Source organism: Lichenostomus cassidix, chromosome 5 (assembly GCF_008360975.1).
Source record: "Lichenostomus cassidix isolate B80296 chromosome 5, HeHo_3.0, whole genome shotgun sequence".
Taxonomy (NCBI): Eukaryota; Metazoa; Chordata; class Aves; order Passeriformes; family Meliphagidae; genus Lichenostomus; species Lichenostomus cassidix.
Genome location: NC_139486.1, coordinates 2,891,528 through 2,913,901, shown reverse-complemented (window position 1 = coordinate 2,913,901; position 22,374 = coordinate 2,891,528). Strand labels below are relative to the sequence as shown.

The window sequence follows — 22,374 nt, the reverse complement described above, 5'->3', positions numbered from 1 at the left end:
CACAACAGTAGCAGGGAGGCCTTCCATGCACATGCCAGAAAAATAATTTCCAAGGTTTTATTTTAATTTTGGAATCTCCTTTCAGCTCCTGGGTAATGCACAAGTCAGCTCTGTGTGTTGTGCAGCTGATGGGTGAGGACGAAGTCGATGGCTCAGAGTGTGTAAGCAAAAATGTTCAAATGAAATGCCTCATGTAGGCACCTGCATCTCTAATTAACAACTGGACCATAATGTCAGGAACTGATTTTCAGGAAGTTCTTTGTTCTTTGAAAGTTAGGCCCCAAAGTGGGCAATGAAAAATGGAAACCTGAAACATTGATGATTACTTCAGGGAAACTCGAGCCTCATGTCAAAGCAAATTGTGAATGTGCATGTGCAAGTCTGGGAAATGCTGTCTGTGCTGGTTTTTCTCTAATTCTTATTGCTTTTGTGAAGTTACTGAAGTGAGATTGGTGCAAGAAGCTGTTTCTCATGGATGATTTTCTATGAGCCTTTTTAGGAAAAGCTGGACTAGTGATGGAATTAATTCCTGGGAGATATATCCCCCAAATTAACTTGTGTTTTAAGCTAAGTGTTTTAACCCACAATAAGTTTTCTAGATCTGTTTTTTCCACCTGTGTGGAAAATGCCACAGTGTGATTTTCTCCTCCCTGAAGTGTGATGCTCCACGGGGGTGGAGTGAGCTGGGAAAACTCTCTTCTCATCAACTTCCTCCAGCTGCCTGCTCCAGGTGTCACAATTGCTCTGATGCTGAGACTGGTGGCATGAGGAACAACACAGGCTGTTTTCTGCTGTTTTCTGGTTAGGATGGCTCCAACCTGCAGGCTTAGCTCAGCCTGGGACTGATGGCCTTGGGCTGAGCTCCAGGGCAGGGGTGTGCAGGGAAACCCATCTGGGGCCATGAGTGCCCTCAGGGTCCTGACACAGAGTCACGATGCTGATGCAGATCTAGGGAGCAATTTGGGAAACAAAGTGATGTTGTGGGCCTTACACAGGTGACTCACTTGGAGATGGTTCAGATACTGGAGTGCAAACCAGCAGTGCTAAGGGAGCAGAGCTTGGTGGCTTTTTCCTCTCCCACTGGCAGGACTGAGTGTTCTCTGTTTTATATCTGATTTTCTTCATTTAATTATCTCGTAAGCCTGTGATAGTGTATGTCCAAGAAAATCTGATTTCTTTCCTTTTTGTCTTGAAGCCATTAATTGTTTTCAGTTGTAATTAAAAATCAGAAGTGTAGGAAGCACATTCCTGAGAATTACTACTGCCAGAGCCTCTATGTTTTTTCAGAGTTTTCCTCTGAGAAAAGCCTGGTCCTGCCACTTGCTGGAATGTGCTTATCAAACGCTGATCAAATGCATATGGATCAGCTGTGGGATGCCTGAGGGAGGGATAGTGAGGCAGCAGCTCCTTGGGACATCTCAAGGGCACCCTTGTGATTTGGATGCCTTATTTAGCTGTGCCTCATTATGGGGACATTACCTCCCTTGCCTTGGCAGCAGCTGCGACATTAAAATGTATAAGATATTAGCAAAGGAAGTACTTGGCAAAACTTCTTTTTCAGCTTCACCTGACAAACAACAAGTTTTCTCAACAATGGCTGGTTCTGGCTGTGAAGTCACTGATGTCTTTAGAAGGATGTGCTCTCCCTGCACGGAGCAGACCACAGGCAGCTAAATTAAACTAAGACAGGGTAACCTTTGTGGTTGAGGGGCACAGTGGGGAATTCCCAGATGGTTTTCTGAGATCTGAATATTATACATCATTGCTGGTCCGTGGAGAGCTTTGTAGGAGCTCCTGAATCTGGGCAGGACAGATTCTCCAGTGCTGCAGATTGCTGTGGCCCTTTGGTATCTGTACAGATAATCTGGTTTATACCATCTGAAAGCTCCACTTTAGGAGTAGGCCCTGGTTTCAAATGTTAATGAAAAGGTGATTTGGATGGGATCGCTGCCCATGGCAGGGATTTGGAACTAGATGATCTTTAGTTTTCCTTCCAACACAAACCAGTGATTCTATGATTTAGTAATTTCTGGTAATTCTAGTAGTTTAAGTGAGGTATCTGACATGGAATTCAAAGGGGACTGTAAGCATCCCATCAAATTTTATCTGGAGATAAAATTTAATCTTTATATCTGATAAACCATTTATGAAACTTTGATTTCCACTTTTGAGCTAATCTAGTGCTCAGGACCTTTTATTTGTGGCCCAAGCTGTAGAATAAGTTCTTCATGCTACTTCCAAAGAGAAAGTATGGTGAGGATGTGGGATCATGATGGGTTCAGAACAATTCACAGCAAAGATCTTGGAGAAGTGAACCTTCATTCCTGGGTGATGCAGTAACAGTTTAGCTTGTGCAGCCGATTTTACAAAAATATTTATTTCAGTGAAATTAATTCCAGCTCACTTTTAGTTCCTTCTTTTAGTATTTTTCCTTGTTCCTTCATTTGGCTGGTGATGAGGTGAGAGCTGCAGCGATGGCATGTAGAAACTCCTATTTGCAATAACATCACTCTAGCAGTGCTCTAATGAGGAGCTCCATAAGGCCCTGTGCAGCCATAGGCACTGACCCACCAGCACTGGGATGTCGAAATCCAACTGGGAACAGCTTCACATCTGCCTGGTAAGGTAACAAAGCAATATTAACATTTTCATAAAATGTTCTGAAGTCAGTTTGGCTTGGCTGGCCGTGCAGATACTCAAGCCAAAGAGACTGTCCTGAGCGTGGTGTCAGCAGAGAAGCAATGCAGAGTAGTAAGTGAAGTTGCAGGATTTGAAGAGGCATTTTAATAAGGCAGTTAAAGTGGCAGGGCTTTGAAAAATCACTTGTTTTTCTGCCTGTGCCCACATGAAAAAAAGGTGAGAAAACTTTGCACACACCACTATACAGCATAGTGACATCCTGATGTCTTCATCCTGATGCCCCCTAAGAAATTCATAGGGAGTTCAACCTTTTTTTGATATTTTTCCTGAAGTTCACCTCAACTCTCCAATGTTTAGAGAAAGGTGCTGGTTGAGTACTGTGAGACAGTCACTGTGAATGTTGAAAGAGGTGAAGGGTGTATTTGACTGCAATGTGTGCATCACAAAAAGGTACCTGCAGTGGTTTTTAATCTAGCAGTGGAAGGAATAACATGAACTGATAGGTGGGAGCCTGACTAGGATCAGTTCTGAACAGCAAAATGTAAGCAAATAGCAACACTGAGTAATTAAGCATTGCTGCATTTTACTAAGGGATGCCTTGAATGCTTCACCACTGAAAGCCTAAATAGCTGTGCAGGGAAGATACTCTAACTCAGCCACAATTTAGTGGGGTCAGTGTAGGAATTAGAGGTTGAAATCCCATTGCCATTGGGACAGAAGTTTAATTCGAGTGTCTATAACCATCGCTTCAATGATGATACTTTTTTATTCCACCTGGGCTTGCCAGACTGAGGCTCTCAGTGACCTTGGTAACTCTCTGTTTATGCCTGGACAGATTTTTATTTGCATACTAGTTTGGGAATTGGTTGTTCTTTGTATGTGCACTTGCATTTACATGTGAACAAGTATATTTGTTCTTTACCAGCCTTTGTTCTCCTATTTTTAAAAGGCTTACTCATGCCCTCAAAGATTAGTATCAGTACCATCCGATTTAGGTGACAGTTCTCACCCCATGAGCAGCAAGAAATTGAAATGAACTGTTTCTGGAATGAGCCATTGTTGATCCAAGCTGTCCAGCAAGTACTTGAATAACAAATATCTCTTACCAAACCAATGTTGGTTCATGAACAGAGAAACAGAATGAAGTTCACTGTATTGCTTGTTTGCAAAACACAGTTCAGCCCTTTCTTTGCCAAAGCCGAGCTGTCAGGAATTAGATCCTTAACTGCTACAAACCAAGTCAATGATTTGGGTGCAAGTGACAATTTACAGTAAGTGATCATCCAGCCTCAAAGTGCAGCCGGGACAGCAGAGTGAAAAAAACAAATTCTGAGGAATGGCAGCAAAACATTTCAGAATAGCCAGAGACATTTCTGAGATAAATTGCAAGTTTGGTGTGATTTTTTGCAAAGGTAAGTTTTGCTGGGGGGGTTTGTCTCTTATCTCCTACTTCACTTAGTGCTTGCAAAGATCAAATCTGAAGCTAAACTTGTAAGGAAGGATAATATTAACAACAACTGATGCAGGTGTGCAGGTGCAGGGGATGGACAACCTTTGGAACAGAAGCTCTTCCTCTTGACAAGGTTCTTCCCCCAAAGAGTGGTTTGGCACTGAACAGGGAATGGTCACAGCACCAAACCTGCCAGAGCTCCAGGGGCGCTTGGACAATGCCTCAGACACAGGGTGGGATTGTTGGGGATGGTCCTGTGCAGGGCCAGGTGTTGGGCTGAGTGATGCTTGTGTCCCTTCCAGCTAAGGATATTCTGTGATTAATTTTTGCCCTTTTTTGTACCAGTTGGTTCAATAAAGATTATCACTTGCAGCTAGAAAAATTGCTGTGCTCATGTTGCTGGGTCATCACAGTTACAGAAACACCGTCTGACCAAGCACATCAAATTTTCCACTGCAGTTGTGTTTATGGGCTCAGCTGGGCAACTGGCTCGAGTATAAAAAACCCAGAGATTTCAAATGTTAGAAATTGAATAATTTGCTTGATCTTCTCTTCTGTGGTTTGGTCATGAGACAGTTTTACAAGGAGGCGTCATGCCCAGGACGCAGGAACACTATGAAATGGTAAATTTTATCAGACCAAGGGAGCACTGTGTAGTATTCTGCACCTGTAATGCTTGTCATGTTTCTTGTTGGATAAACTTTATGGGGAAATTTTGCCTCCTTGAACTCAAAACAGATCTGAAATGAGCCAAGCTGGGCTTGGCTGCTGTGTGTATTGATGGGTGTTGAGTTAATGCAAAATCAAACAACTGTCTAAGGAAGATTCAATCATCCACAACATAGAATCAGAGGCTGGAAAAGACCTTAAGGTCATCGAGTGCTACCATAAATGAAACAACCTGAGGAGTAAAGCAACTAAAATGTTCTTGCTTTACAGTGAAAATGTGTCTCTGGGTGTGTGGAGGTGTGAGGGTCTAAAAACTGAATGGGTGACCTGTGGATTCAGTTGGGCTGCAGAGGAATCTTAATGGAGGAGTTCCCCTCCTGCCAGAAGGGCAAAAAACAGCCTTCAGCACTAAGCAACTTTCCATTAACATTTTTAAAGCTAATTTGCTATCATTTAGCACATTCATTTAGCTACATTCATGGCACTTGGAAACAGGAATTAAATAAGGCCCATAATTAAGGGTTATTAGCATTATTTACTACCAGCCTTGTAGTGTTCAGAGGCACTTCTCAGGTTGCTTTTTGCTCTAACTTATACAAATGCATAAGAAGAGGCAGTTCTCCAGAATATTTCCATTTAGGAACACTGTTAGCATTAACAGAAATACTCCCAAAGTACAGCAAGATCTTTTTAATGCACAGATGAAATCAGCTATCCCAGTGACTTCACTTTTTGCTCACTTGCTACTCTCATTTCATGGGTGAAAAAAATGTAAGTAGAGATTTTTAAATTACTTGTGCAGCAGGTGATGCCAGTGTAAAATATTTTGAAAGAATTAATCTGTAAAATCGTGTGAATGCTAAGGCAGGTAGCACATACTTTAATCGTTAGTGGCTTGGTGAATGCTGTAGCTGTTATCTTGTCCCAGCTGCAGGAGGCATTTCTAATAAACTTCTATGGAAGATTGGAAAAACCTGGAAACTGGCCATGGAGTTTTAAGCCATCTGAAAACAGGAATATTAGTGAATAGCTTTTCTAGCATCTTGTTAAATTTCAGGAGTCCTTCAACGTCTGTAATTGGGAATAACCTGCCTCACTCCAACCAAGCCACAGCCGTCGAAGATTTGGCCCATGAGATGTATCCAAAATACTGCAAATTCCGACAAAAAGGAATTCTTTGTCTCCATTAGCATTTCAACACACACTCACTACAGAGATCTCACTGGGGGTAAAGCATTAAAACCCTTTCAGAAGTGGTTTAGTTGGCTAATTAGACAATAAGCATAAACCTGATGCATCCAGCTGTACAAATAAAACGTGACTTTAAAGTTTAATGTCCTGAGCACAGAGTAGTCGTGAACTTGGAGCCAAGAGGGGCTGAGAGGAAGGTGGCTGGCTTACAGCTCGGTAGTGGTGTGTCTGAAGGCTGAAACCTTCGGAGAACTCAAAGAGGGTTTATTTTAAGTGTAACTAAAAGGAACTAAGTACCAGTTACCACAAATAGGGTGATCTTTATCTCCCTTTGTTGGCTTGTGCCGAGGGAAAAAGTATCTTAAAAGACTTCTGGCAGCCGCAGGCTTCCCAGGGAGGAGATCTCCCTCACATTGCTGACATGTCTCTCATTTTTTGGGTGCTACCTTAGTGCTGAAGGAAATTAAGAGGTCATTTTAATGCCCCCTTACGCCCTTGGCTCCTGGGTAGGTGTGACCAAGTAGCTAACCACATAACTGACATTTCTCCCCTCCGTCCTAATGCACCCATCCTGCAATCGTGGAAGGAAAATTAGGCTGCTCTAGTGCAGTTTTCCACTTTGGCTATCTGAGAGCGGCACCTGTAAGCGCTCACTTTGAGGGATGGTTAATGTGCTAATTACCCGGGACCCAAAAATGCAAGCTGTAAACAAATGAGGACTGTATTTATAATCAATCAATTTTATGACCTTCTGATGGTGATGATATCAGTGAAGTTTACATTGAAAGCCCTTTTACTCCTCCAGGGCAGCTGTGCCCTTATGTTTTAGTTACAGCTCGAAGAAGATTTTGCTAATTTACTTTATGGTAGGCGTACTTAAGAAAAATATTACCTTCCCTAAACAGCTGAGCCTGTTACCAAGTCTCATTTTTAAATAATGAAAACACATGGACTGTCAGTACCTTCAGGGTGTATTGTCAGGTGACGAGCTGTTTTCAAAACATCCATGGCAGAAAGTAATGACTTCAGAGCAAAATATTGTTCTCATTGGTATAAGTTGCTGTGAGACAAATCCCACACCCTCTGATGTCAATGGAAAGACTCCATTCGACTTCAAAGAAGGCTGGATCAGGCCCTAAAAGAAATGTTGCCATCATAAAACACCAAAAATGCTTTATGGTTTATACATCTTAAAAATGCTCTGCTCGCTGGTGATCTTCCGTGCAATTTACCTGGCTATGTGTAACGTGTAATTTCTATGTTTGCTTTGCAGTGGATTTATGAGAGAAGAATGTCCATAAAGCCTGATTTGTGAAGTGTTAAAATGATGTCCTGGAAAGCCACACAATGCCAAGGTATACAAGATGCCCTGTAATACCTCAGCCCCAGGAAGGCTCTCCAACTTTTCTGATGTTACTAAGTTCTCACAAAGAAAAACAATGTTGTTTAACTGTAGACAGATGTGTTAAAAATAGTTTGATTTTGTGCCCCTGTTATTTTATTGGAAATGCTAGCTTTTTAGTAAAAATTCAGGTCAGATTTCAAGGGCAGAACTACTTCCTACATTTCCCAGAGCTTTGCTCGGGTGGTTGCTGGTCAGAAAATTAGGGAAGTATGGGGGTACACTGTGTCCCCTCAAGCTGGAAATGCAGAGATGAGCCCCAAACCACTACCAGATGCAAGTTACTCTGCATAATTCCTTTCTCTCAACACTGTACCCTTATTTAAGCATGGGTTATAAAAGAGATTTGTTCCTTAGGGTTGTGAAGGATGTGGCTCTGCAGAGAGAATGAGAGTGCCATTCTTTCCTGTATCACAACTCCTATGATCAGATGCCTGATCATATGCTGGACATATGGGTGAAATGAGTTGTCCAAAAGTTTATAGAACCAGAGAATCATTAAGATTGAAAAAGCCCTCCGAGATAATTGAGTCCAAATGCTAAGCCAGCGGTGCCAAGCCCACCACTGACCCATGTCCCTGGGTGTCACATCCACACATTTTTGAACACTTGCAAGGATGGAACACTTTCACCACTGCCCTGAGCAGCCTCTTGCAGGAGCCCTGTGAATCAGTGCTTCGCTTTTGCCATGGAGCTGGTGAACACCTCTGCCTCCCTGAGATCTCTGCTGGGTGGGCTGAGCTGCTCCTGCCCATAGGCTGGCATTGCCAGGGACAGGACACAGTGGCCCCTGGGGACATCCTGTGTCCCTGGGCTGCGGGGAGGCAGCAGGCAAGTGGCAGAGCCAGGCAGAGGGTGCAGGAGCCCCTGGGACAGGGCTGCCCCCCCTACCAAAGCTGAGCTCTTGTGGTCCTGCGTGCAGGGCAGGCAGCCAGACAGCTGGATTGCCATGGCAGAGACAGTGTCTGGCCTTTTTAAAAGAGAAACTTGCTGGATTTATGTGCAGGAATGGATGTGGTCCTCCTGGAGCTGACGCGGTCTAATGAATGAGATGGGGAGTAAAATACTTTATACTCGCTATCAGGGGTTAACGACTCCTGCCCTCTCGGCTTTCCCCTGCTCATGTTTTCCCTCTCTCCCCCTCCTCCACGCCCAGGCCCCCGCTGTGTCTGTATTTTCCGAGCAGTGGCACCACCTGGTTTGTTTTCTGTGTCAGGTATATTACCGACTGTCTGTCAGAGGTTAACTGCCCCAGCCAGCTTGGCCTTTTCTCTTCTCGGACCTGGGCTGAACTCCCTCCCTGCCTCGGTGCCTCTGGTTAGGTTTCCCAGAATGTAATGGCACCTGGGAAAAGAAGATGTTTTTGGATCATTTTTAGTTTCTCACTGGTTAACAGATGGTGAGGATGGTGGTTTTGCCTGCCCATGGTTTTAAGAACCCACCCTGGGTGCCCCCATAGCTCTCCCTGTGTGCTAGAAGTTACACATCAGAGACTATTTTTGCCTTTTCTGCTTTCTAAAAAACCTCTGATGTGAATTTTCCTCTGTTCATGCCGACTCTGGCTGTGTCCCCAGTCTATATCAAAGAGGTCAACAACCCTCCCCAGCTGCCTAAATGGAAGGGAAACTTCAGCCTGCGGCTCAGATGGAGCCCTGGGGTGGCTGTACAGGTGCTTGGCCTTAACCCTGAAAGAAGCAGGGCCCCCTGTTCTGGGCCAAGAGTGTATCTGGGCCCTGCAGAAAGGACAGAAATCTTGGCTTCTTTCAGGACTGAGGCCAAGCAAAGAGGAAATTTAATACAACTGTTTGAAGTTCAGCTGCAATGATGATGGGACCAAACTCTTCTCGATAGTGGCAGGTGACACAACAAGGGGGCAAAGGCCATGGATTGCAGTGTGGGAGCTTCATGCTGGACATTAGAGAAACTTTTCTTTCCTGGCAAGTGCAGGACTGAAACAGGCTGCTAGTGGAAGAGGAAAGGAGGGAAATCTTTATCCCTGAAAGTTTTTAAGACTCAGCTAGAAATAGATCATCTCACACATGGCTTTTCCTCAGTGGGCACTGGCACAAGCCCAGGTACAGAGCTGCTCAGCAGTCTCAGGACTGTGTCCGTCTTAACAGTCTCAAACTACACACAAACTCATCCCTCTGGAAAACTGAACACTTTTTACTGCAAATCTGAAGGGCCAACCCAAAACTTTCACTGTACCAGCTCTCCAGACTGTGAAGGAAATATCAGCATAAAGCTGCCCTTGATGCAGCTTCCCTGTGATAGAGACCTTTAATTGTATCTCCACAAACTATTTTGCCCTCAGACCACTACCTTGTGTTGCAACTGGGAGAAGTGTCTGGATGAACAATTTCCGTTCTCCTAGTAATGTGGTTATTGTCTGCAAGATTTCTTTCTCTGCTGCTGCAGCAACTGGAAATTTTGTGATAAATGACCAACTGGATTGGTCCCAAAATCAAGATGTTGTCATGCTGGTCTGAGAAAATGGGGCTTGTGGGTCCCTAGGTGGGACCATCAGTCCCTTAACTGGATATTTCCTGGGGGTCACTGTTGGCTGCTCATCTTCTACTGCTCACCTTCTACTGCTCACCTTCTGAGTTCAAATCCTACAAATTTGCTCTGAGGTGCACAGGACCACCAGCAGCCACAAGAGCAGGATGTTGGATGCATAAAGTACTATTTAATGCTAAGTACCATGAATAATCATGTCCAAGGCATAGCAAATTCGGCTCTGGAAAATAATGAGCACTTTTGACCCTCTTTCTGTGCCTCAGCTTCTTGCCTATGAAATAGGAAATGTACAATTTCCCCATTTTTCAGGGTGAATGGGAATTGATTGCTATTGGGCAAAAACTCATCTATGCCATTGAAAGGCTCTTTAGGAAAGTCTATAGAGAAATTATTAGTCCCATCTTTGCATTGGGGTTGGGGTTATAAAAGAAGATGTAGAGACATAGTGTGTAATGAGGGCAGAGCAGAGCAAAACACTGAGTAGCTGCTCATGGATTCAGGACTGCTCACTCTGTCCATTAAGATATGTAACAATGGTCTGAAATGATGCTGTAATTGAAGACCTGATCATGAAACATAATTATGCACAGGAGACCTGTAGTGAGATACCTGCTTTCCTTAATTGGCAGTGCTTGATTTTGAGGCCTAAATGCAGATTTTTTGAAAATTTCACTTTAAATATGGTTCCTCAGGACAGAAAGCTTATGTTCAAACAAAGATCTTTAACTTGGTTAGCCAGGAATTAAATCCCTTTTTGCTTTTCAAAAAGTGAGTGAATTCATAGAATCACAGAATATCCTAAGTTGGAAGGAACCACAATGATCAATTTTAGAAGACAGTGCCCAAAAATGAGGTGCTTAACAATACACATAGTAATGTGACTTCAGAGAAGGAATCAAACCATAGGAGTTTTGGAAAGAGCCTTCTATTTATGTAGCTCACTCACTGAATCAAAACCAGCAACCACATCAGGTGTCTCAGAGTTCACAGTAAATACAAATATTTGGATGAACAGACACAGGGATCAGCTCAAATCAAATCTGTAATTCAAGTGTATTTATGCAGCACTCTATGAAATGTCAATAAACACCAAAATCTGAGTGCAAGGTATTAAGGTTGATTCAAGATGAGCAGAGAATCCCACATGCAATGGGTTGATTGTGAAATACTAGTCAGAATTCCTCACTGGAGCAGTAGGCAAAATGATGGAGGTTTGTGATGCAGAACAACACAGATGAAATATGAATCAGAACCAGTTCTCAGCTCAAAAGCACTAGCAGGACTATAGTTGGTAGTAATAAACAATGCTGCTGTTGACAGGCATTTTACAAAGGTTAGGGTTGATCTTCATGGCCTGAAATATTTTATCTTGGCCTTGCATTTGCTGCATTTTTTTTCCAAGTGTTTTGCATTGCCTGTTAACCTGTGGAGCACCAGAGCATCTCCAGCATCACTGAGTGCCCCTTTGCCAAGTTCCCGGAATAGAAGAACAGCTACCAAGAAAGGTCGTTTTGCTGGTATTCCAACTTGCACATTGAAATGCAAAGCATTTGAGAAATAAGTCTGGGAACTTGGCTGGTGCTCCTTGGGGATTACCCACCCATTGCCCATTCCCTGTTTCACAGACCAAATGGCAGCACTGAAATGGGAAGGTTTCCTGAGCAGAACAAGTTCCCTGGCTGGTTTCATACTTCCCTGTGGAAGAGAAAGATCTTCCTGAAACGTGCAAGGTATCAGATTATCTCCTGCCATCTCTGTCCCAGGCATCTGGCAAACAGATCCTCCCTTCCACACATGGACAGGGGACTGTTTCCCATCCCTGGGGGTTGTGGTGCTGTCAGCCCCCAGAGCACAAAGCAAGACACTGCTGAGCAAGGCTCCTGAGCTGCTGCTGCCTCAGCCACGCTGGGATGCTCAAGGGCATAACATGAGACCATCTTTCAGGTCTAATTGCTACCCAGAGATCAAGAAGTCTTACATTTGCTGGTATTTGGCAGGAGTAACAGCAGTTTCTGGGATGGAATATTTTTGCCCTGCATTTTATTGTAACTTAGAAGGGGAAGAGTTGTACCCCTTGCAGTAGGTTCAGATCTCTTCTGCCTTTCTTTTGAGGGCTTGGCAGGCTGGGAGCTTCAAATTTGTCTTGACAACCAAGTTTATAAATTTGACTTCCAACCAAGTTTATCACCGTGAGCTAAACCTGATGCCAGCCTGGGCAAAGATGTGAATATGGGGGGTGGGGGAGCTCTGGCTGTTTTTCTCTGCTCTGCTTAGACTCCTGTGGATGGATCAAGGTTATTCCTTGGGTCACAGGTTATACAGAAGTGCCTCCAGCCTGGAAGACAGCATGTGCCATAAAGGGGGAAAACAAACTGATGAGCTGCAGGCAGTCTGTTCAAAGCACTGTTCTCTGTGCTCCTGGAGGAGAATCTCTGGGGCATTCCATATGCACAGCATTGGCAGGAAAAATCCCTCTTCCATACTTTTTCTTGCTAACTTGTTCCAGAGTCCTCCCAGGGAGAGACTCTTATTTATCCCACTGGTCCTGCTGCCCTTTCAACTTGAATAACAACAGAGGCTTTTCCAGACACCCCTAAATAACATGAAGGTGACCCATGGACTGAACTAATAAACATGCCCAGCCCTGTCTGAAGGATCAGACTTCTAGTCTCAGCTTCACCATCACTTTTGGTTACTACAGGCACTTAGGGTCCTAAATTTTTCTCCCTTGCTGTTATTTCTTTGCTATGTTGGACCAGCCTCTCATTAGTCTTCATTTAGATATTAATTTTTCATGGGAGCTAATTTTTTTGACCCACACAAGCAATTAATGGTTATTCTTAGAGCTTGAGTGTAATGTCTTACATGCAGCTGCCTTTGATTACCAAGTTTCTGAGGCCCCCTATTATTTTGCCTCCTCAGTAAAGCCTTAAAGGATGCTATAGTCACTGATAGCACAGCAAAAAGTTTGGAAGTCTGTAAAACCAGAGTAGAAATAATTGTCAGGAGCTGGAGGTTTCATTCCTGTGGCATGGTCAGTGCCTACAGGAACTGGAGGTCAGTGACAGTGAAGTGCTGAGGTTCTGCTGATAAATCTGGAGTCCTGGTCACCACCACCATTACTCCTGAGTGTAAATCATTTTTCCACATTTAAGCACGTGGCTGGGTGGGGCTGTGGGCCTAACACATCAAACCCAGTGGCTGGGGAAGTGCAGAGCTCACCTGGATTTGTTTGATGCCTGTGAGATCAGGGCATTATTTTGGAGCAATCATTTGGACTTCCTTCTGCAGAAGTCTGGAGGAGCCTTGCTGTCTTGCAAGGCTGCCATGAAGTTCATGTGCTCGAATTTTTCTCTTTCAATTTGTTCATTAGCTTTTTCTTAAAGCTTCTTGTTTTTAGTAATGTCTTTTATCCAACAAGGAGTAACTGGGACTTTCCTCAGGCTTGAGGTGACGGTCTTGAACTGTCCTAAACTCCTAATTCCTAAGTGAAGAAATGGAAATAAATAGGAGAATGGCCTTGCCATTCAGAATTTCTAGGGGATGAAGGAGCAGCAAACACTGCCAGGGGTGATGTCTGGCTTGGGTCAAGTGGTGCAGAACTACAGATCCTGTGCAGTGTTACCAACAATCCCACAGCTGCTTCTTTTGCTGTATGAAACAACTTTCTGAGAAGTGAAAATGAGTGAATTTCACTACAAATGCAAGGATTTGAAGTTTTCTTCAGATAAGTTACAAATAGTTTTTACAGTATAACATTTCTGACCTAATTCTGCAGAGGAGGTTGCCTTGGTGTGTTGCATTAAAATAAGCAAGTACTCCAATCTTCACAAGAGTTGATACTCTCTGAAGAGCTGGATGGAAAATTTGCTGTTGCAGCAGTTCTCAAATGGTTCAATGGCTGCTAAAACCCAACAGAAACAGTTTAAGAAAAGATACTTTTAATTTTAAAACAAAAAGTAGGAAAATACTAAGGTGAAGGATTTTTGGTTTTTAATTTTCCTCTGAAGTTTTCATAGGAAACAAATAATTTTGTGAGTAGTTCCAGCTTTTAAAATGTCTTGTTTGATGAGTTGAGAGTACAGCAAGCTAAGGATTTTGGTTTGGTTGGTTTTTCTTCAAGCAGGCCCATGTTGACAGAGATTAACATTGGATAGAGATGAACAGAGATTCTGTCTTATGTGCAGAGATTTGGCAGATAAAACTTCCCTGCCCATAGCAGGAGACTTGGAACTAGGTGGTCTTTAAGGTCCCTCCCAGCCCAAACCTGTGATTCCATATGACTTTAGCCACCAAGGAGCTTAAAACTCCCAAGTCGTTTTGTCAACTATAGAAAGCCAAATGTATTTTTTAAATCCCAGATATTTTAAGTGTCTATAAGCCAGCACACAGCTGTTGATTTTAACTTCAAGGGTGTATCCTAGTGTTTAAAATGGTCACGTTGCAGTCCCCAGCCTGGGAGCAGTTGCACGTAGTAGTAGCTTTGCCTGGTGAAGGCTCTTTTGTAGCATCCACTCGAAGCAGGATCAAAGGTTGTTTGGTTCCTGCTCTCCACCCACGTGGGGCACATCCCAGAGGGAGCAGAAGGGCCACCTGCAGTGTGTCCCTCTCAGCTGAGCTCTCTGCATGTTTTGAGTCACCCTGCCCAGGGGGTTGAATGTTTTTACTCTACCTATACCATATTTTCTGTGTTTCAGAACAGGGGCAGTTTCTTGCTCTGCAGCAGGCTCTGCATGGCAGATTTTAGCAGGGCCTCTAGGTGCTACCAAACTACAGATATTAAGAACAGTTTGCAGGCCTGGGCACCGAAGTTTGTTACAACACTTATTTATTACCACTCTAACTCATTCATGGTAAACAATGCAGGTTTTATTATGTGTAAGTAATAGGAGACCTTTGCTTTTTCCACTAACAAACATGCCATGGGTAATTATTCCTGTATTAAAACGACATGTGGACATATTTGCGACATGCAACAGTTCCATGGCTTTGAAGAGAAGTATTATTCCAAACAAGGTTAGCCACCATTTATTTTGAGGGGCTCTAGCATTTCTGTGTTGGAAGCGCTTTGTGGCTTTCCTTGTCTATTTGATAATCATTAACATGTTCCGTCGTTAACCTTCAAGCAGCTTTGCTTGAAACTTTATATGCAGCTTCTCAAACATTTGCCTTGCATTGCAGACTGTGGTTTGCTGGGGCTGTTTTTATGATCTCTCGTGGTAAAATCAGGAAGATGAAAAATGGGTGTGTATTTGAAGAGCAGCATATCCAGCTTTCTAGGTCTTAAATTAGAGTGATGAGCATAAACACTGCAAACAGAGCTTTTTCAACTCGATTGCAATTATATTTGAAATTACCTACAATTACCAGTAACCATCTCAAAGCTAGAAATTAACTTTGCAGGCTTTGCTCCAGATGGATCAGCTGTTAAATGTGCTGTCCCGTGCAGCTGAATGGAGAGGAGCAAAGAGGGTGAGGAGGCGTTGGAGTGGCAACTGTGCTGTCTTCCAGCTGAAGCAGAGCTTGTGCACACTTTTCCCTTTGAAACAAACCTGTATGCCACTTCTTGAGACATGATTTGGGAAACTTTGGCTTTGCTGACCCTTTGCCTGGGTCTAGCAGAGTCCTCCTTTCCTACGTGGAGCTTGGTGGGCTGTGCTGGTGGAGAGCAGCCTCTCCATGTCTCCTTCCTTCAGTCAAGCCATGAGCAAAAGGTTACATTCATGGCAGCTCCACTTAATGCCTGACCAGCTAGAAAATAGTATTTTCTAATTTTTTCACTGCCTGATGATTTCCTGTTGTTATTTCCTCGACTGATCTCTTCATAACTCATTTGGATACCCTATTCCAGTTTCTTTCACAGCTGCTGTGGCTGGAGAAGTTTAAACTCTTCTCTCTCTTTTTCCAGAATCGTGGCACAGAGATGTTACCATGGCTCTGTAGCCACAGCCAACCTCACTGATTTTTGGCTGGTGGGGCTGAGTGAGGTATTTTGCCCAAAGCATCTCAGAAATGCTTGTGATTTCAGTTTCCAGCATGACTCTGAGCTGGGGAATGAGAACGTGCCAGGACTGTCAGTGACAGCTTTAGAAATGGATTGTTTGCATAAACTTGAAAACAGTACAAGCATAAATGTATTTCCTTTGTTTAACTTTTCACTCTTGTTTACTCATCTCTGCTTCTAAAAGGCTTTGCAAGTAAACTCTGCAAATCTTTAAGTTTTGCAGGCATTAATGGGGGCTGGGAGTTCTGGGATGTTCCCTTGGCCCTGGGAGCTGAAGTGCAGAGCAGGGACATAAAGCTCTGATCCATCAGCTATCAGAACCAGCAAGATGATTTTTACTTACTTTGCCTCTGTGCTGGGAAGTGATGTCTGAAAAGCCCAGGGAGTTCCCATGTGCTTCAGGGGCTTGTGGGCAATGCAGAAAGTGACCTGGAGAATCAGGTAGGTCAGGATTGCCTCCATACAGCCGAGGAAAATAGAGGCTCCTATGGGCTGAAATGTTCCTTGCTAAAGAAAAGCTACTTAGGCTGTGAGTTTTTTAGGGCAACAACTGGATTTTAGTCCTGTGTTTTTCAGTATCATTGCAGTGGAGTCCTGGTCTGTGAGCACTGGAGAGAGGGGAGAGGAGCTTCAACTATACAGCAATGAAAATCCAGGTCTCTTGTTGCCTTTCATAATAAAATTGCTCCTCCCCTGCATTTATCTACTTAATCATCTTTTTAAAGCCATGCATGTACCTCTGTACTGTCTTTGTTCTGCATGGACTTAAACTGGATGTCCAGAGAAGGGAACAGATCTGGAGAAAAGTCTGGAGCACCAGGAGAGGCTGAGGGAGCTGGGAAAGGAGCTCAGCCTGGAGCAAAGGAGGCTTAGGGGGACCTTGTGGCTCTGCACAGCTGCTGACAGGAATGGACAGCCAGGTGGATATTAGGAAAAATTTCATCCCTAAAAGGGTGATCAGGCATTGGCACAGGTTGTCCAGGGCAGTGGTGGAGTCCCCATCCCTGAAGGGATTTAAAAGCTGTGTGGCTTGGTCAGTGCTGGGGAATGGTTGGACTCAGTAGTCTTGGAGGGCTGTCCTACCTTAATGATCCCAAGGATGCAGGTGTTGGTGGAAAGGGAGGACCAGGACAGGCTCAGGCAGAGTGTGGGGTACGTTCAGCAGCCTTGCAGGGCTTTCAAAGCCAGGGCACACCCAAGGCAGCTGTAAATGGGCTCTGGAGCACATGGAATGGTGCTTTATAGCTGGTGCCTCTTTTGGGGACTTGCAGACTGCTCCTGAGGGGTCTCTAAAAGTTAACAGGGAAAATGGTCAGAAAGTTCAGATTGGCTCTGCAGGGGTCCAGGCTGGGCTGGAATGTTCACAGAATTTCTGCAGGTCTGGCATGCTAGCCGTGGCTTGCTCAGAAAAAAAGATCTGCTCTCGCAGTACAGGCTCTGAAGCTATTTGTGAACATAAAGTACTCTTTTTTTTGGTGCAGGTGAATGGAGCCTGGCATGAACTTTGGCATGACCAAGTCCTCCAAGCACAGCCACATGTCTGATATGTCACAGTCTTGTGTTAAACTGAGCAAGAAGCTGCAATGAGACAACGTGAGGTGGTTTTTTTAGTCCAATTTCCTACAAGGAGAAAAAGATTTATGCAGCCATGCTCTGTGTGGGTCCCTGACCTTGCTTTTTGCCCCCATCACTCCCTGTCCATAGCCCAGTTTCATTCACATCTGAGAGAGTCTCAAATATATTCAGTTTCAACAATTTCTATGCAAATATATGGCCAAGCATCAGAGAGAGTCCTAATTCCTCCTCCCAGCACAGGGAAAGCAAAGCTCAACCCTTACTAGACAGGAAGATGGAAGAAAGCAGGAAAGCAGGAAAAGGTTAGAACATGTTGTAATCTAAGTGGATACCAGAGAATCCACCCTTCAATTAGAGATAATTCTATGTGGCTTCTCTAGTGTTCAGTATGATGCACTGTGGGTGATAATTTATCAAAATAATCCCTGCCCTCTTCTGACTGACACCACACACCTTATAAAACAACAAATATAATTTTTACTTTTCCTTTCTCTTTTAAAGATGGCAGAGGTGCCAACAGTCCCTTTTCTAGACAAAAACCTTGGTGCAGGATGTTAACCCAGTGCCTTCAACAAGGCAAGGAGGATTTTGCATACCTCCTATGTCTGTGGCCACCTTGGATCTTTTCCTTGTCTCATGAACTATGGAGTTGGGGTACATAGTGCAGGCAACATGCAGGCTTTGGTGGGCCTCTAACCTTGTCAGATTGTATTAGCACTGTGAGGTTCATAAAATTATTAGGTGTAACAGTGTGGTTGTTGTAGCTTTGCCTAATCCTGCATCCTTTTGGTTCCTGTATATCACTACCACCACCTGCATGAAAGCTTGTTCCCTGCACACTGGGTAAAGCCTTTCCAGGGCTGCATGCTGGATCACCCAGTGGTCATATGGGAGAGCCTAAGAAGTCAGGAAAACCCTGCTTGCTCTCCAGGGTTGCTTTGCTCTTGATTAGATTCCAGCTTCAAAGGGAGGAGCTGCTTCTGAGCTTGGATTGTGCCTATCATGGTAAAAAGCTGGGTTGCTATCACTGCTCATGCAGGATGACTGATGTGAAAGTGTTTTTCTTGAGCTGCCTGGTGGGTCCACATTTCAGCTTTGTTCACTAAAGCACTTAAGCATGTGCTTAAAATTAAGTGTGCTGCTGACTGGAGGGCTTGGACAATAAATATGCTACTGGAAAAGTCTCTGGACCATACATTTATTAGTCTGTCTAAAAGCCCTGTTATTTCTTCTTCAGTTCTGAAGTAAATCACGTCTTTCAAAAGCCACAGTTGTGGGTAAATGTCTGATTTTGATAGGCGTTGCATATTGCAGCCATTGCTGATTCTAAATAAACTTATAGATGCTCAGTGCATCCACAAATGAAACCCAGCTTGGCTCTTTTCAGTGGTTTGGTGTTTTTTGAGAAATCTGTCTTTGAACTACCCATCTGCAGGCTTTTTCTTTTTACTGTGTGTGGCCATCCTGCAATTACCTGTGGGTTTATGATCCTTCTCTAGAGAACAAGTTGGCTGAACGATAAAGATGGGGGTGATAAACTGGGGCAGGGTATGATATCAGTTACAAGTGTCACGTGAGTGTCCCTCCAGATTTACACTGCTGCAGCTTTGCTCTGGATCAGGCTCCAAGATTTGCCATAAATGGCCATTTCAACAATTTTGCAGTTATGTCTGTTGAATAAAAATGTGCCATCGAGGCTTGAGGCCTTTGTGACTGCAGTGAAGGCAGATTGGAGAGAGCAACTCATTGGCAAAGTCAGCGTAAGGTAAATCTGTGGGAGTAGGAGGAAGAAACCAAACCATGTTTTTAAAGGGTTTATGGCTGGCAATTTATTTCCTTAACCCTTGGTTCAGTGCTGGGCAACAGTAAACAGTGAAATTTAGTCTCATAGTTGCCTCTGAAATGAACTGACCATGCAAAGAAAGGCTGTAACTCCCCAAAGCAGCAACAGACTTTGGGAACCTGCTTGAAATGCTCTAAAAGGGTTGGGGAAGTTGAGGTGTGTGCTTAAGCCTTCTTGGAAACCTGGATTTCTATGAGGTGGAGGAAGAACACATCTCCAAACCATTGTTTGCTTGCTCATAAATCCCATCCCTGTCAGTTCTGTGAAAACCCTGGAAAATAAACAAGTAGAGATGAATTCAGGAGCTGAAGTGAGCACAGGCAAGTCAATGAGAATCAATGGTGCTGCTTAAATCTAAAGTCAGTGCAGAGCTGGGCTTTAAATCAGCTATTTTTAGCAGTCAGCAGTGCAAGAGCACAATCAGTCTATATTTACATCAGATAATATTTGTGTTTAGTATGTAATTACCATCGACCCTTTTTACACATATAATTAACAGTTTGCCATCGCATCCCACTGGGTTGACATCTGTAGGACTCAAAAAGGGCTCAGGATCTCCAAAGAGTGTTTTTGTTTCAGGTTAGACGTGGTCTGATTGTCTAAATTAAAGACATGTCAAACCACATGAAAAGTTCAGGACAGAAGGTAACCACACAGGACGTGGCATGTGGGCCAGGTAATCATAGTGGTGGAAAGAACAGCCACACTTGTGAGGAGCCTCTCCTCTACAGGCTTTGGGGGAAAGAAAAAAAATGCTCCTTTTTTGGTTTTAGTAGGAAATAAAAATTAGTAAATGCAACCCCTGGCTGCAAGGAAGCCCAAATAAAGCAAACCAGATGTTCATTAGCTAATCACTTGCAATTTCCCCCCCCCCCCTTGTTCTTCATGGAGGAAAAGAAAATTGAGCATGTGGGAACTTGCCTGTTGAGAAAACATTTGGATCTTCAGTCATTTATCTGTTTCACCTCTGACTTGGTTCAGGCCCCTGTTAAAAGGCAGCCAGGGTGCTATCAGAGAGAAAGGTCAGTGGGGATCACTGCAGATGCTTTTCAGCTGGGGCAACCCTCGAGGCGATCCTGGCTTTTGCGGGCATGGAGAGTCGGCTCAAAACAAAACAGCAAACCAAACACCAGTCCAGCGAGTGCGGCGGGGCTTTGAACTCCATCACTCGTGTTTGTCTTATTCCTAAATTGCAGTGTCATTTCTGTACAGTGCTCGTTATAATCACATCCATCCATCAGGAAGTGTGTTTATTACACCGAATACCAACGAATCCTGAATGGTGAGCTGCTTATTTCCCAGTGTTATCAAAAGAAAGCAACGTAACCTTTATTCCCTTGGGATTGATGTAATTTTATTTTCCCTGCCTAAGATGAGACAGAAATAGGCACAAGTTTGTACTGCAGTCGGTGGATTTTATCAATAGTAGAATATTAATACATAAAGCCATTGATGTGCATAAACATCACAGAATCATGGAATCATTAAGGTTGGAAAAGCCCTCTAAGATCATCGACTAATCCCAGTACCACCACCATGTTCACCACTAAACCATGTCCTCCAGCCTCTCTGAGACAGTGCTATTCCATTAGGAAAGATTACAGTAACTCAGTACTTCATGCTTTAACAACGTTAATTTAACAGTGTTAATTTTAATGCACAATGGCCTAACAGCTTGCAGTAACCTGACACGGCTCAGTAAGTTGGGCAGGTGTAAGATCTCAGGCAAGATGAGCCATCCTCACTCTATCTTGGTTGTCATATAGCAACTTGCTTGCTATGGAGTCCTGGAATCCTAGAATGGTTTGGCATTCACCTTCCACTAGACCTTCCACTAGCCCAGGTTGCTCAGGGCCCCTTTGAGCTGGTTTACTTGGAAGAGTTGGTCTGGAAGAGTTCAAACAGTCTTTCCCTGCAAGGGTGAGGCTTTATCTGGATGAAGAACCTTTTCCTAATAATTTGATACTGTGCTGTTTACATGGTTAATGCATAAACTGGAGATTGAACAAGTATTGCTCAGATGAACTGACTAAGTGACAAGTAGCATGGGAAAGTATCTGGCTGGGTATGAGTGGAGTTCTACAAGGATTTTTCTTGGGGATGGATCTTATTTAATATTTTCATGAATGACCTTGGCACAAAACATAGCATGTTGCTGAAGTCTGCTGATGACACAGACTTGGGAGATGTGCCATGCAGAGAGAACTGGATGATCTTGAAGACTGAAGACTGAAAAGAGTAACAGAAAAGAGATGAAATCCAGTGCTGAAAAATGCAAAGTCACGAGTTCAGGGAGTAATAAGAATTTCCACAACAGAGATTTGTCATCTGTAGGTGACAAAGGAGAAAAACGTGTTGAAAGTTCATGGGATGGGCTCTGGAAAAGGTATGCTCACCTTCATATATCTCAGGAGGTGCTTCTCCCAGGAGAAGGTAAATATACCAGGAACTGTGGCATCCTATGGATCATTCATTATGATCCCCATGTTCCTGAGGTGTGAGTTTGACCTGGGCTGCTTATAGTAAAAGATGGTGGAGATGTTGGGAAGGAAGAGCTTGTCTTTTGGGAGAAGAATCAAAGAACTACATTTTGAACTTAGAGAATGAAAGCTGAGAAGAATGGTGATGGTTGTACATCTAAACATCAGGATGGTAGACATCAGAGAGGAAAATAAGCCATGTAAGGTAAAGAACATGAGGCTAAATTGGTACAAATCTTAGACTGGACATCAGGAAGAATTTCTTCACTGAAAGGGTGGTCAGTCATTGGCACAGCTGTCCAGTGGTGCAATGGTGGAGTCACCATCCCTGGAGAAATTTAACAGCCATGTGGATGTGGCTCTTGGGGACATGGGTCAGTGATGGCCTTGGCAGTGCTGGGGGAATGGTTGGACTCGATGACCTTGAAGGGCTTTCCCAACCCAACTAATTCTGTTCTGAGGTTCTATGATTACATTGGTCTGAGTACACTGGGCTCAAATCAGAGGAAGGTTTGTGACTCTGCAGAGCAGGAACACTTACAAGAACAAGCCTGACATATTTGTGGAAAGGATTATAACACTTGGACTTAGAGAACATGG

At 43.7% G+C, this 22,374-nt stretch overlaps 1 long non-coding RNA gene across 1 annotated transcript; it reads left to right on the top strand.

Moving 5' to 3' along the window:
- The first annotated feature begins 2,426 nt into the window (after nucleotides 1-2,426).
- On the top strand, nucleotides 2,427-17,649 carry LOC146435778 (uncharacterized). The gene is made up of 3 exons (XR_014852850.1): nucleotides 2,427-2,620; nucleotides 7,224-7,305; nucleotides 17,358-17,649. It is a non-coding gene; the product is annotated as an uncharacterized LOC146435778 (long non-coding RNA).
- The last annotated feature ends 4,725 nt before the right edge of the window (nucleotides 17,650-22,374 follow it).